The 15,646-nt window shown below is 41.5% G+C and overlaps 1 protein-coding gene across 5 annotated transcripts in view; it reads right to left on the reverse strand.

The window, feature by feature from the left end:
* The window catches only part of LOC101738282 (calcium uptake protein 3, mitochondrial), a 140,940-nt gene that overhangs the window by 46,188 nt on the left and 79,106 nt on the right, over nucleotides 1-15,646 (reverse strand). The gene's annotated exons all lie outside the window — the stretch shown is intronic.

Genomic DNA, 15,646 nt, shown 5'->3' on the forward strand with positions numbered 1-15,646 from the left:
GCAGCCTACCACGAGCGTCCGTGAATGGGGAACCCCAAGCGACAGACTTCGCATTGAAGTCCCCCGCCAGTATCACTGAACGGGGAGCGAGGTGACTAGCGAACACCTCTAGCCCGTCCAGGAACCGCTCGAACTCGACGGTAGGCCGATTCGGAGAAAAGTACACCCCGATCACGACGATATTTTCTAACTGTACCGCGACGATCCCGGGGCTCCTGGTCACCATCGCCAGGGGGGGGACCATCGCGGTTCTTCTGATATGTATGGCCGCCAAGCCATCAACGTCCCCAAACCAACAGTCATCCGCTGGGGGAACGAAGTATGGCTCGGCGACCACAGCCACGTCAATTGACCACTCCGCCATGGTCTGGAGCAACATGTCCTGAGCCCCAGCGGAGTGGTTCAAGTTTCCCTGCAGGAAGCGATAGGTGTGATCCATTAAGGCTGAACCACATCCATCGCTCCCTCCCCTACTCCATTGCCCCCGCTATCGGGCGCGAACGCCTCAGCGGGGGACAAAGTGCCGGCCGGTGCTCCCCCGGCCAACCGCTTCTTTTGACGCCGCTTAGCTTGGCGGCGCCGATTTCGTTCTGCATTCTTGCTGGCCGGAGGGCACGCCTTGCCCCCGGCCCGGTGGTCAGCCTTGCGCCCGGCCGCCGCACATAATAAGCAATGCGGCGCAGCCGAGCACACGGCCGCCTTGTGTCCCGGCTGACCACAGCGAAAGCACAATCCGCTGCGGTCAACCGCACTCGCGCATTTAGCGAGGCAGTGCCCAGTGCTGAAGCATCTGAGGCACCGCCAGGCGCGTGGTTCGAGAAGGCGCACGCGGGCCGCTATCCAGCCCACGCGCAACCTGCCCGGTTCCCCCGACGGTCTCCCGGGCGGAGGAGCAGCCAAGGAGGTGGCCGCCTCTACCGGGCAACGCACCCAAACAGAGCCAGCCCCGGTATAACCGAGGCGCAGCTCGCCTACGGTTATATTCTCCAGGGCGCAGTTGCCCCGGTCGGCAATAGCCGCCGCCACCTCATCCTTAGTGGTGCAGTCGTCCAGGCCGGTCACTCTCAATTCAGCCATTTTGACCGGCCTGTGCACTCGAACCTCCTCCTCAGGCAGAACCGTACGGAGCTTCGCCGCCAGACGCTCCGCGATGCCGGAACTATCGGCACCGGGACACTCTAGTAGCTTGGCCCCATTGGCCGTCAGCCTACAGCGGAGGCCCTCCCCCGCCCCGATCTCGTCCAGATCAATAGCCGCGCGCGCCCGGGAGACTACATCTCCGTATGACACGCCCTTGGCCTCGGCGACCGGCAGCAGCGTTAAGACCACTGCCGCCGACCGCGGCGCGCGCGACGACTTCTTCTTCGTCTTCATTTTCTTGGCGGCCACAGGCGCTCGACCCTGTTGGGGAGCAGCCTGAGACGCCGCAGTGGCCGGTGCTCCACCCACTTGGGGAGCTGTCGGTACGGCCCTCTTGGCACCCCGCCGGGCCACCACATTCCACCCCTCGTCCATGTTAGACGGGGGCGGGGGCAGCGGACGGGGTTGAGGCGCTTGCGATGTGCACTTCGCGTTAGCGCCGCCCCCCCGCTTGGCTCTGTCTCGCCCCGGGCCCGCCCTAGTGGCTGGAGCCTGTACGGGGGTGGAGCGGGTCACTGCAGCACCCGACACCGCGGCATGTGTAGACGCAGGCCGTTCAGCGTCACTAGCGACAATACGTTTCGCTTCGAGAGCCGCCAGCCCGCCACCCAGCCTTTCCATTACAGCCTGGACGGTGCGATCGATAATCTCGTCCAGGCTGTAGCAATTCGGTTCCGGCAGGCCCAAGATCCGTGGCCCCGTGGATCCCTGCTGCCGCTCGACGGCCGTCGCCTCCCTAGACCGCGGCGACGGGAGACGCGAACGCCGCTGTACCGCGCGCGATGGTGGCAGCACGGGCCACGGGTCGCCAGCCACCGCTGAGGGACAGGGACCCCGAGGGACCCCGGAGACCAGCGGCGACACCGCCGGCACAGATGCCGGAGGAGTCCGCGACCCAGCGGCACGTGGCAACGCGGGCGACGACCTCGTCGCGGCTACCCGCTTGGCAGCAGCAACCTTGCCATCGGGCCGCTGCTGCGCCTGTAGCTGTGCTCGGAGCCTCGAATTCTCCGCCATCAGCTGCACCACCTGGTCATTGGCGGAAGCAACCGAAGGCAGAACCTTCGAGACTCGCGAGACGACTTCCCGCAGCCTGCGGCCAGCAGCTTTGGTTTTGGCACTGGTCGCCGCATACGACTTGACGGTCTTCATGGCCCTGCCTATGACCAAGGCAGGGTCCCGAAGACCGCCCTCCTCCTCTTCTGTCGTCCGCCCGTCCAGCGAGGCGACAGACATCGACGCCGATGACGGCGCCGGTGACGGTGCGCCCTTCCCCCGAGCGGGTCTCCCTGTATACTCAGCCATAATTCAATCACAAAAACGGCCTGTCAATGTCAATAAACAAACAAACGCTTATACATTATTCTAAACTAGTGAAACCCGCTTTCGCTATGCTGTGACGACCGCTAAATGTATGGAATACACTCATTTGTCGGCTACGTGGTATCGACCTCAAATACCACCGATCCATCCCGTGGTAATCATAAAAGACAACTAAGAGAATCCACCGGGGGTGCATCACGGCCGTCTGATGTAGTGGTAAGTGACATGGTCACTACATAAGGGGGTCGCGGGTTCGAATCCCGCCAAGGTAAGATATTTGTATGATAAATATAAATGTCTTTTCCAGGGTTACGGATGTATATTAAATATGTGTATGTGTATAATAAAAATCTTACATTTATATCCGTTATCTGGTACCTGTAACACAAGTTCTTTACGAATTTATCACGGGACCAGTTAACGTGGCGTGATTGTTAGTAAATATTTATTTATTATAACATTAATTAATCAATCGATGGGCAGCAGCAGTCTCCGATTATTACATCAAGATACTATCGACGTCAACCCGCATTTAAATGTTACAAAAATGGAGCACATTATACGTTTCCATGGGTAGATAGCACCATACTGGTGGTAGGACCTCTTGTGAGTCCGCGCGGGTAGGTACCACCACCCTGCCTATTCTGCCGTGAAGCAGTAATACGTTTCGGTTTGAAGGGTGGGGTAGCCGTTGTAACTATACTTGAGACCTTAGAACTTATGTCTCAAGGTGGGTGACATATTTACGTCGTAGATATCTATGGGCTCCAGTAACCACTTAACACCAGGTGGGCCGAGAGCTCGTCCACCCATCCCTATTTTTCTAATATATTACATGACGTATTATTTCTAACATTGGAATTCAATTCATCATTCATCGAAATGACTCGCGCACTTTCATCTTACGTTACAATTAGTCGCGAACGCATAAATAACGAACGAACAAACAGTCTCTCTTTTTTTTCAATTGAACAAATCGTGAATCACAATCCAGCCAGCTCTATAATTAATTCGGAAACCAAAAAAAATAAAAAATAAAGTTGAAACACAAACAAACAGTAGCTGTAGAGATGTGACACAACGAGACAGGCACCTCCGGCGGGGAATACAAACCGAAGCCGACACACGCTGCCTTATCCCACAATGTTTACAACAAAATGAAATTCCCTAGATACTAAAGGCCTTGTCAAACAGAACGCGTACTTAGCGCTGCGTTTTAACGTCGCGCTCTTTTCATGTCACACAAATTGACTAGATGAGTTCGATGCTCCTTGACGCAACGCATTCGCCAAATCACAGTGCCTTTCGATAGCAGTGTGAAAATTTAAAGGTATTAAGATGTCGAGTGATTCAGATGTGGCATTGAATAAGCATGAGTATTTTCTAACTATTTCCATCAATTTTTCGGGCATGGTCCAGTATTTTAATACTCATTCACTCGGACGCTAAAATAAAATTTGTAAAAAATTACAACGCCGACGTCAAAGCGTCCTAACGCCGCGACAGAGCGTTGCGTACTTATAGCGCTTGGGCTCTGTTTGACGGTATGTTACCATAGTAGTACAACACATCTCGGGGTCATAGTGCGCCGTCAGTTTAGCGCTCTGACGCGCGCTGATTACGCGTTCTGTTTGACGAAGCCTTAAAGAAATCTCTCGAGAAATGTTTTTCCTTCTCATGCGTAATGTTCCCTGGAGACAGAGACAGAATAAGGCAACCAAGTCAAGGTGAGACGTTAAGTTTGAAGAACATCTCTTCTTATGACATCTCCTCAGACCTGTCAGATAGTTTTCAAAGCATCGGTCTGTATTAAAGAAATGTCAATAGTTAATAGCCTGCCTTTCTCAAAGAGCCGAAGTGTAAGCCATATAGAATTGCAAGAAGAACTTCTAAGAAGCCCGAACTTTGAATACACTTTCTTACACGTATAAACTCGTGTAGGTAATTACTATGTGCCTGTTTTTTTAGAGCTTCATAAGCCACTAAAATACGTATAAGCTATTAAGGGCCGTATGCCCTGAACTACTTACATATGCAAATTTTTGCGTTGCTTTAGTGAATACTTAGACTGGTGGTAGGACCTCTTGTGAGTCCGCACGGGTAGGTCCCACCACCCTGCCTATTTCAGCCGTGAAGCAGTAATGCGTTTCGGCTTGAAGGGTGGGGCAACGCCTGCCCAACTTAGATCTCAAGGTGGGTGGCGCATTTACGTTGTAGATGTCTATGGGCTCCAGTAACCACTTAACACCCTGTGGGCTGTGAGCTCGTCCACCCATCTAAGCAACAAATAAAAAAAACGTATATATATATACATCCGAAATTTGGCACCTGTCACTAACATTCGCACCCGGCTTAGTGACACCACGTGGCGCCTACGGGACGCATCTTTTACAGGCAATAATGTCGTAAACATAATGATTACGTATAAAACGAACTTGGCTCATAAATTACGTTTAAATTCGCAAAATACTTTCACAACACCCAAGTGTTCGCAGTTTGAGACGTGTCGACGGGCGGCGTTGAAGCCCGTCGACGCGGCGCCTCCGCTCTGACTTACCCCTGATTTATTTGAGAACAACACGATCAATTAACGTCCTTATTATAAAGACGACGGTTAATTTGTTAAACGCGCGTTAGCAACTGGAATTAAGATTGTGTGAAATATATTATTGAAGTTATACTTCTTTAGGCGCGTTATGAAAAATGGATGAGAGTGAAATTTTACGATGCGCGCGCACCGTGACACAAATTTAACAGAATGAAGTCGCCCACTAAATCGCTCATTACAATACGACCGACGTAACTTGGTGAGACTAAGTATACTTTCGCGCATGTACACTCGTAAAAAAAGTGTTATTACCATTCATTTTTTAGTAATATAATTGACAAAATTATTATTAAATATAATTCATACTAAATATTATTAAATTATTAACGTTAAATATTTATTATTAATTATTTAATATTTAAAAAAAAAGAAATAAATTTAATAAAACATAAATGACAAAATTATTATTTAATATAATTCATACTAAATATTATTAAATTATTAACGTTAAATATTTATTATTAATAATTTAATATTTAAAAAAAAGGAAATAAATTTAATTAATAAGTATAACTTCTTACGCGCGTACATAAGTACACGCAACCTTTATGTGTTGTTACTTTCAAGCAATTTTGTAATGAAGTTATTTAAAAAAAAAACAACATAATAGAGTATCCATTACGTTGTTAGCTTGGCGACTCCATTATAGATATTTTTAAAATTTTCGATTTTTTTGTTGTTATTATTTAACAATATATATTCTTAAAGTAACTGACATAGAGTGATAGATATAGAAACAATGTTAGTGTAGCAGATATTTTATTCTAATGAAATACGTACTTAATAAATGTTTACGATTGACTTCCACAGTGAAGGAATAACATCATGTAATAAAAATCAAACCCGCAAAATTATAGTTTGCGTAATTAGTGATGGTAGGACCTCTTGTGAGTACGCGCGGGTAGGTACCACCAACCTGCCTATTTCTACCGTAGAGCAGTAATGCGTTTCGGTTTGAAGGGTGGGGCAGCCGTTGTAACTATAGTGAGACCTTAGAACTTATATCTCAAGGTAGATGGCGCATTTACGTTGTAGATGTCTATGGGCTCCAGTAACCACTTAACATCAGGTGGGCTCGTCCACCCATCCAAGCAATAAAATAAAAACAATACCATAGATATTTTACAGATGCCTAAATCACGATTACGACATTTTTCAAGATTTACATATATACAAGTTCCGAATTACAGTATTCGGACCTCACGTCCTTACGGATCTATCAGAACCAACAACTCTTGCATTAGACGCCTTCAGTTCACCTGTCCTGGTAAAACTGGAAAGGCCTCCGAGCCACAAGTAGTCCCTCAATCATGAAGAAAGGTCTTCCCTTTGTTGTTAGCTGTCCCAAAAATATACCTACATGCATTTGCGTTCTTGTAATCGAAGACAAACGACTTCACGGTACATTCAATCATATGTGATGTAATCGCCTTTCATGGACGGCTTATCTATGCCACTAAAAAGCGATTGCACATTGACTAGTTTTGTGGTTGTAGTTGACTTTTCAAAGAAGGAATGAAAGAAACGCCATAGCTCTCAGGTTATGGTTAAAAAAAAATTAAACAAATTTTGAGTAATGATTTGGTGTTTCTAGATGTAAATTCTCTTGTGAATCATGTGGGTTCCTCAACTGTTAATCAGATTATGATGAAATTTGATGCACTAGTTCTTTACATTTCAGAAAAGACATTAATCCGTCCACGTCCAACGTGTGAGGAGTGGCGCGCGTTGTTTGCCTTAACAAATGGGTCTATATCTGGATCAAATGCGTCTAGGCATGGTCATAGCTGGGTACGACCAGGCTATGAATGATAAGCGAAAAGCTCACGATGGATATCATTAACAGCTTCGACTGATCACAATAGGCGCTGTCGAGTCGTGACGGAAGAAGCAGAAAGTCTTGGCTAAGATTAGTTTAAATAAATAAAAAAGGGACCCGCTGTGTTCGTTTCGTTTGATTGGGAATATCTTTTGGAGCCGTTCTTAAACAATTATAAAATACTAGCGGCCCGCTCCGGCTCCGCTCGGGTCTTAAACAAAAATTTCAACTATATTTGACGTTGTTTTATTTTTTTAAATAAAAGAACACTTATTGTGGCATAACTATAATAGTTAGACATATGCTGTCGCTACACTTTTTGTAAATAATAAAGTGTTCTACAAAGTCGTAGAACATTATTTTATTCTATCGTCAATAGTTTTCGCAGGGCACGCGATGTAAAGAATATTGTAGGTATTTTTTTTTACACCTTAGGTTACATTATTGGAGTTTAAGTAAGGACCCCTTATTTTTTTTCAAAAAAGATTGTAGACTGTGTTACTCGGGAATAGTGTAGCTTCCAAAGAGTGAAAGAATTTTTCAAATCGATTCAGTAGTTTCGGAGCCTATTCAATCAAACAAACAAACAAATCTTTCCTCTTTATAAATATTAGTATTAGTATAGATTCAGCAACTATGCTTTCGTCACATTTAAGCTGGAGGTGGTGCGATGGTCTCCGGAGGGTGCCCGGCAAGGAGTGGATGAGCAGAGCTGAAGACCGGGCTCAGTGGTGTAGATTGGGAGAGGCCTGAGTCCATCAGTGGACGACCGTGGGCTGAGGATGATTATGAAGCTAAAAATGAGCTGAAAGGAACCATGATACATCGGGGGATGATCAGGAATCGCCGGCGTCGAGAAAGCACTTTGTATTGCGGCAGATAAATTAAGTTCATTGACGGCCAGCCTGCAGTATCTCCATCTACAGAAGTAGATGATATTACAAAACAATTTAAATATAATCGATTTAATGATAATCATAATATATCACCTCATCTGACGGCGTGTTTGTAAATTAAAAAAGAAATATAAAATTTACGATCTCCACTTATTTAATTACACCATATATTATGTTACAAAACGCGTGTGGATCAAAACGGGAGTGATAGCACAGATTTATGATAGGGTTACCAAAAATGTTTTTAATTTCAGTTTTAGAATCAAAAATTTTATGTCATATGTGCCTTGGACATAATATGAGACGGCAAGAGTCGGCCGCAGTTCAGACATGTAATCGTGGACTCATTAATGCAAAAGATATCCACGAAACCTCAACAAGACATGGTCACCTTCTGATCTCAATATCTGTTCATTCATGTGGGATTGGTAAGAACGAAATGTATGACAAACAGAACGACAGAGAAAAAAAATTGGCGAAGACGGTTAGATTGAGCAAGGCGTAAAAGATATCAGTTGATTTTTAATTATTATAACAAAGGAGATTTTAGAAAAGAAGAATAAAAGTGTAGTGCACCATTGGGATAATTTTATTTTATGCGCCACGACCCCAATTCATTTGACCCCCGTTTGATTCGATGGCAGTCATCGTTTGCAGTTCCGACTAACGACCTAACCCGAAGCAGCATCTCTAAAGTCGCGGACACATGCTTTGAGGCTTCCGACTGTATCAATACACCGCTGGCTCTCTATGTCGTATCTGTGTCCCTAGTAATGATCTATATATTGAAAACTCGCTGTGTGTTTGTTCCCTATAGACTCCGAAGCGCTTGAAACGATTTCGATTCCAAACTTTTTGGAAATTTTTAAATTAGTCCAGCAGGTGTTCTCGAGAAGTTTGGTAACGATCGGTTCTAATTCAAATCGAAGATTAGCCCAGAAATCTGCTGAGTTTGACTAGTATTAAAATAATAATGTATGGAGCTTAAAAACGCAGAAAACAAGCTTAAATAGCAAACCGAACTTACAATTAATTACTTTCGCTTTTTCATTATTCTGTTGATACTGGTCAGGATATTAGGGTGGTATAGGTATTTTCATCGATTCTTGATGCGCGTGCAAAATTTCAAGTTAATCGGACATCTCCAAGTCCATGATGTTCGAAAATTCCGTTACATACAAACAAACATACACATCTAAAATACATACCAATCGCCCACCTGTCTTGGTGAAACTGGAAAGGCCTCCGAGTCACCAGTAATCCTTCAATCGTAAAAAAAACTACATACCAAACTAATAAAAGCATGTTATAAACCATGCCATAATCTCGCGCTTGGACCAAACAAATTTTGCAAAGTTAAGCAACTAATGCTTCTACTATCATCTCAGTCTATTACTCTATCGACCCGCAACCTAAAGCAAAGCTACCTGTTTGACATACCCCCCTACGTCAGAGTCCGTTGAACCCGCACTTTATTTAACCATTAATGACAGTTAGAGTACAAAAGAACGCGCGCTGGGATGCAATGGGATGCACAGGGAACGAAGCCTAAACAGCCAAGTACATTGATTTAAATGTAGAAGCGATATCTGTTATGTATACAAAGTGGAATGAAGAGGAATTACGTTAAGTGGATTATCTGAAATTGACTATGGCATGAAATTGAATTAGAATAAAATTTAACGAGATAAAGATGAAACAATGTTTCGGGTGCAATGGAAGATAGACTTTCGGAAGAAATCCGAGAAGCCACGCTCAAGGAGTTTATATCCTTTTACTAAAATTGTGCAATATGATAGATGTTAAGCGGATGAAAACCCTCTCCTGTAGAGACAAACTCCCAAAACATAATTCACGACAGATCACTATTCGCTCTTGGCGTTTCCGTTGCAAAGTACTAGATCAAAAACGTGTCACGGCGAAAGGTTTATGCTGTTACTAGCTGACCCGGCAGACTTCGTAGTGCCTTAATCGATAAATAAAAGACCTAAACTTTTGTATAAAATAAACTTAAAACAAACAAAAGGAATCCGTCCGACGGGGTACAAATCAAAGGAAAAACAAATTGTAATTTTTATTTAATTCCGAGCATTTTCATATTTATTTTATTTACCTTTTAAACCTTCTCTGGATTTCCACAAATAATTCAAGACCAAAGTTAGCCAAATCGGTCTAGCCGTTCTAGAGTCTTAGCGAGACTAATGAACAATGAATTTTATACCACCACCACCATGCAAATCAGAAAATACATTCTATACTATTGACATTAATTGCATGATAAAAAATAAATGTATTATTATGACAAAACCTAACAAATACTATTTAGGTAGCTACAATTTTAGACAAGTAGCAAACTCGCTACATTATTTTTTACATATTTATCTAGCCATGAATTTGGCTAATCAACCTACTGCTTCTTTTGAGCAGGAAAAAAATATGACATTTATTAATTTGGAATCCGTTCCAAGTAATTTAAATTAAATCCTAAGACAACAGAGTTTACCTCTTGCAGTAAACGTGATTTATTTGGACACAACCCATCAACAAATAATGTTTCTTTGAAAACAACTGTGATCAACCTGGTGCATCAGAACTCACAAGGTTTGATGGGTAAAGAACTTGAAATTGATTTGTTCCTAGATTTTAATAAAGTCAATGTTCTATGTGTAACTGAACATTGGCTTAAAAAATATGAATTAAATTGTAATTTTAAAAATCACCAGGTTGTGAGTTCCTTCTGCAGAGAGAATGCAATACGAGGTGGCTCACTGATCATTGTTAATAAAGATTATAAATGTAAGGAACGTAGAGACATTGTGAGCCTCTCTGTGGAACGGATTATTGAAATGGCCTGTGTAGAGCTTGAGCGATTCATTGTTGTAAGTGTGTACAGACCTCCTGATGCGTTATATGATTCTTTTGAAAATATTTTGGAAAATGTATTGCTAAAGCTTTCTGTCTCTAATAAACAAATTTTTGTATGTGGTGATTATAATATCAATCTTTTAGAAAACACAATAACCACTATTAGATTCAGAACATTGTTAAAGTCATATAACCTCCCAAACTTATTTCTAGAGCCTACTAGGACAACTACCACATCGGCAACATGTTTAGATAACATATTTACAAATGTAACACCGATTAACAAAAAAATTATTAATCAATTAACATCAGACCATAGTGGACAATTTGTGTCTTTTGAATCTATTATGAATTCTAAAGATAAAAATACTCTTGTGATTGTTCCTATTAATAAAAAACGAATTGAGAAGTTTAGAAATAATATTAAGCAAGAACATTCAGAAATTATTTATAACAAAAACCCAAATTTATCATACCAAAATATGTTTGAGAGAATTAATATGGTCTTTACTGATGTATTTATTCCTAAAACTGTAACATTAAAAAACAAAACGGTGTTCAGCGAGTGGGCCACCACCGGAGTGTACAAAAGTAGAAAAAAATTGTATGATCTGTATTCTGAAAAAGCTTATAATAATGATGAAACATTTCATCAATATGTCAGGAACTATTCCAAACTATTTAGAAAAGTTTGTTTAGCGGCAAAATCTTTACATTTAAGTGATTTAATCAAAAATGCCCCTGACAAGATAAAGATGACTTGGAACATCATTGGTAGAGAAAGTGGAAAAGTCAGAAATAGCCATCAAGAATTCTCGTTAAAAATAGACGATAAATTGGTAACTAGTCATGAAGATGTGGCTAATGCTTTTGAAAAGTTTTTCTCTGACATTCCAGTTTCAACTACCACATCTCTAAATTCATCCCCCACAGCAGCTGAAATATTATTGCATAACCATGTCAAGAAATGCAATGAAATTTTTTAATTTAAGAAAATTAATTCAAACAATATAATAAAAAGCTTTAATAGCCTTAATGTAAAAAATACAGCTGACTTGTGGGGTATATCAGTAAAGGTTTTGAAGTCTGTAATAGACATTATTGCTTCTCATCTTGTTAGTATTTTTAATGATTGTATTAAGTGTGGTGTATTTCCTGACTTAATGAAACATAGTAAAGTGATTCCTCTTTTTAAATCTGGTAGTACTGATGACCCCTCTAACTATAGACCTATTTCAGTACTTCCTACGTTGAGTAAAATCTTTGAAAAAATTATTTTGACACAACTTTTAGAACATTTTAAATCAAATAACCTGCTTCATAATAAACAATTCGGGTTTACAAGGGGTCGCTCTACAACTGATGCAGGTGCTTATCTAATCAAAAATATATTTCAATCTTGGGAGGAATCGCATGATTGTCTTGGAATTTTCTGTGACTTATCCAAAGTATTTGACTGTGTTGAACATGAAACATTGGTGAGGAAACTACATCACTATGGTATTAGGGATGGTGCATTGGAACTTATTACTTCCTATTTATCAGGAAGGATACAAACAGTAGATGTGAAAGGAAATAGATCTTCAGGCACCACGTTGAAAATGGGTGTACCTCAGGGTTCCATTTTGGGTCCTTTTTTATTTCTAATATATATAAACGATTTGCCTAGTTTTATTGAGTCCCGACACGAGGTCGTATTATTCGCAGATGATACATCTTTATTATTTAAAATTAAACGACAATTACAAGTCTATGACGAAGTGAATGATGCGATTTCGTGTGTGGTTCATTGGTTCCGTATCAATAACCTATTATTGAATAGTAAGAAAACGAAATGTATTAAATTTACTTTAAAATGTATTAAATCATCTTTAAATGTGAGACAAGTAGATAGTAATGTAATTGTTTCTGAGGAATCATTGGAGCTTGTTGAGTCAACCGTATTTCTTGGTATAACAGTGGACTCCAAACTGCAGTGGGGACCTCATATTCATAAATTGGCGAGTAAGCTTAGCTCTGCAGCATACGCAGTAAAAAAAATTAGAATGTTAACAAATGCGGACACGGCCCGTTTAGTTTACTTTAGTTACTTCCACAGTGTCATGTCCTATGGCATTTTGCTATGGGGCAATGCGGCCGATGTAGAAATGATATTTATTCTGCAGAAAAGAGCTATACGTGCTATTTATAACATACACTCAAGGGAATCCCTGAGGGAAAAATTTAAAGAAATTAAAGTTCTCACTATGCCATCCCAGTACATCTTTGAAAATTTGATGTATGTTCGTAAACATATTGAGGAGTTTCCTAAGATGTCGAACATACATAATAGAAATACTAGGAACAAACACAAGCTTGTTGTGCCGATGAGTAGGTTACATAAGATACGAAATTCATTCGGGTGTTTGTCTGTGCGCCTGTACAACAAAATCCCACAAGATGTTCAGAACCTACATATACATAGGTTTAAGAAAACTATTAAAGAACATCTGTGCAATAAAGCTTACTATAAAGTCAATGATTATCTAGAAGATTGCACAAAGTGGGAATGAGTTGCTCGCTCCGGGAATTTCAATATTGTAAAATTGATATGTTATAATTACTTATTGTAATATGAATATTTAAAAAAAAAAAAAAAATATTTAAAATAAAAATAAAAATCTAATATTAAAAAAAAAAAAAAACATGCCCGCTGAGTTTCTTGCCAATTCTTCTCAGGACGGAGGCTAATTCTTGTGAATTGGCGGTAATTCTTTTGACGTTCAATAAGTATGTACTTTCATTTATGTTGAATAAAACTTTTTTGATTTTGATTTTGATTTTGATAGATAGATATAGATTACAGGTGCAGCCCTAGTGGCGATAGCTGACCGATAAATCGACCGCGCGTCGAACGCGGCGTGGAATGAAATCGAAACGGGAACCGATCAGTGCGAAGTGACTCTATCAACATTCCTGGTGGTCAACTAGTGACGCCTTCGAACCAAAACGGGGATTGATGGTTGATTTATGAAATGGAAAGTTTTTTGTTTTCAGCGCTAAGAGGCCATAAAGATTGTGTGTTTGATGAATAAGAGGAAAGACAGAAAGGATGACGGCTACTTGGAGCAACTAATGGTGACTGGCAAAGTGGATGGAAAAATACCACGAGGTAGAGGCCCGACGCGTTGGATTGACCAGATCCGCATTGCTCAGATGGGTGGACGAGCTCACAGCCCACCTGATGTTAAGTGGTTACTGGAGCCCATAGACGTCTACAACGTAAATGCGCTACCCACGTTGAGATATAAGTTCTAAGGTCTCAGTATAGTTACAACGGCTGCCCCGCCCTTCAAACCGAAACGCATTTACTACTTCACGGCTGAAATAGGCGGCGCGCGGACTCACAAGAGGTACCACCAGTAAAAACTACTACTATTCTTGACACTACAGTCCACGAAGCTCTACACTCGGCGGCAGATAGGAACAAATGGCGTAGAGTGACCCACAATAAACTCTTGTCGCGAGAAGGTGGTCATGACCCTAAGTATTCAGGAAACCGAAGCGAAGAGGAAGAGGATGGATCGTACCGCGGTCTTGGCCGTATTTGTGCTATACCAAACAGTGGCATTGACAGCGCCAGTACCAAGTTCTCTAAGGAAATGGTCGTGAATGTGTATAGAAATAGCCCGTTGATTTTCTTGCCGGATCTTAACAGTGAGTCGCGATCCCGATCCAGTGATATATGCAGCGAAGCACTGCTCTTGCTAGGGTTAGTGTTGGCAAATTATCTTAGGTTGGGCCCGTGAGCTCACCTACCCGCCTAGCTGGAATAGTAAGCCTCAAAGTAAGGAAAAAAACGTGCTCACGAAGGAATTCCACAATAAGTGAATATTACCGTGTGGTAAAAAAAATCGAGACATTAACCTCACGTCTCAAGATGGTCAACGGTTTACTCATTCATTGTGATGTCTATGGTCTTCGATGATTGTTCCGTGCGAAGCCTAATATGTAGGCTAGAGCGAATAAATAATCTACACAGCACGTAAAGTCCGGAGACATTAAATCAAGACGAACATTCTTCAGACAAAGAATTATTCTAACAAAATACGAAAATAATCCCCCATAAAGGTAGCATTAAAGAAAAAGAAAAAATACCACAGCTTCCAAAGTGAAAGTCGCTCGGAACCGGACAACGCAGTGTTACAGGTGCCGTATCGGGCATCGTCTGTCGCCACAGTTCATTTGTACACAGTAAATCAAATGTAATTAAATACGCTTGCGACCGTTGCTGCCTTCTCGTTTAATGAAAGCGCAATGGAGAAATCGTTTATATGGAACATTAGTGCGCAAGTTGTGGCCACTTCGAAAATTATCTAATCATTTAGAAGGTTTCAACTGAATTATTATTTTTTTATCACGAAACTTAATACAAATAATTGTGGTTGCTAAAATTCAGCAAATCACGTGAGTGAAATAGAAAAAGCAAAATCAGAACTGTGCGTTTTGGGATCAACATTTACTGGCATGATAGATAAAAATTCAAAAATTCCCAGTAACTAAATCGATGGCTCTATCATCGTGCTACTAGAGATACTAAGAAAACAAAAAATGAAAATAATTTAAGTGAATTAGCGGTGCATCCAATAGCAAGATCGTCCATCGCTTCATTGACCGGCTAATCTCTAGTCTATAACTATGCGGTTAATGTTTATTTTTATCGTTATTATTGTTTTAAGCCTTTTTTTTTTGTTTCACACATAACAAAAGCCAATGTTCTCCTGCACCAATCTTTATGATAATTATTATTCTCTTAATGTGCCCCTTTCGCTTCGTCTCCTTATCATCTATCCACTCAGCACATATATTATCCAGTATATCTACGAGGAGTTAAACCGGAAATGTATCACTCGCATTATTATTTACGATAATTAGTATTTTCGAATTCGTCTCGATCTCAGCGACCATTTTAGTTGATCTTCTGGCCGATAACAACATACCAAATTTTTGTCTCAC

The sequence above is a fragment of the Bombyx mori genome, chromosome 7, assembly GCF_030269925.1.
Source record: "Bombyx mori chromosome 7, ASM3026992v2".
In the NCBI taxonomy this organism is placed as follows: domain Eukaryota; kingdom Metazoa; phylum Arthropoda; class Insecta; order Lepidoptera; family Bombycidae; genus Bombyx; species Bombyx mori.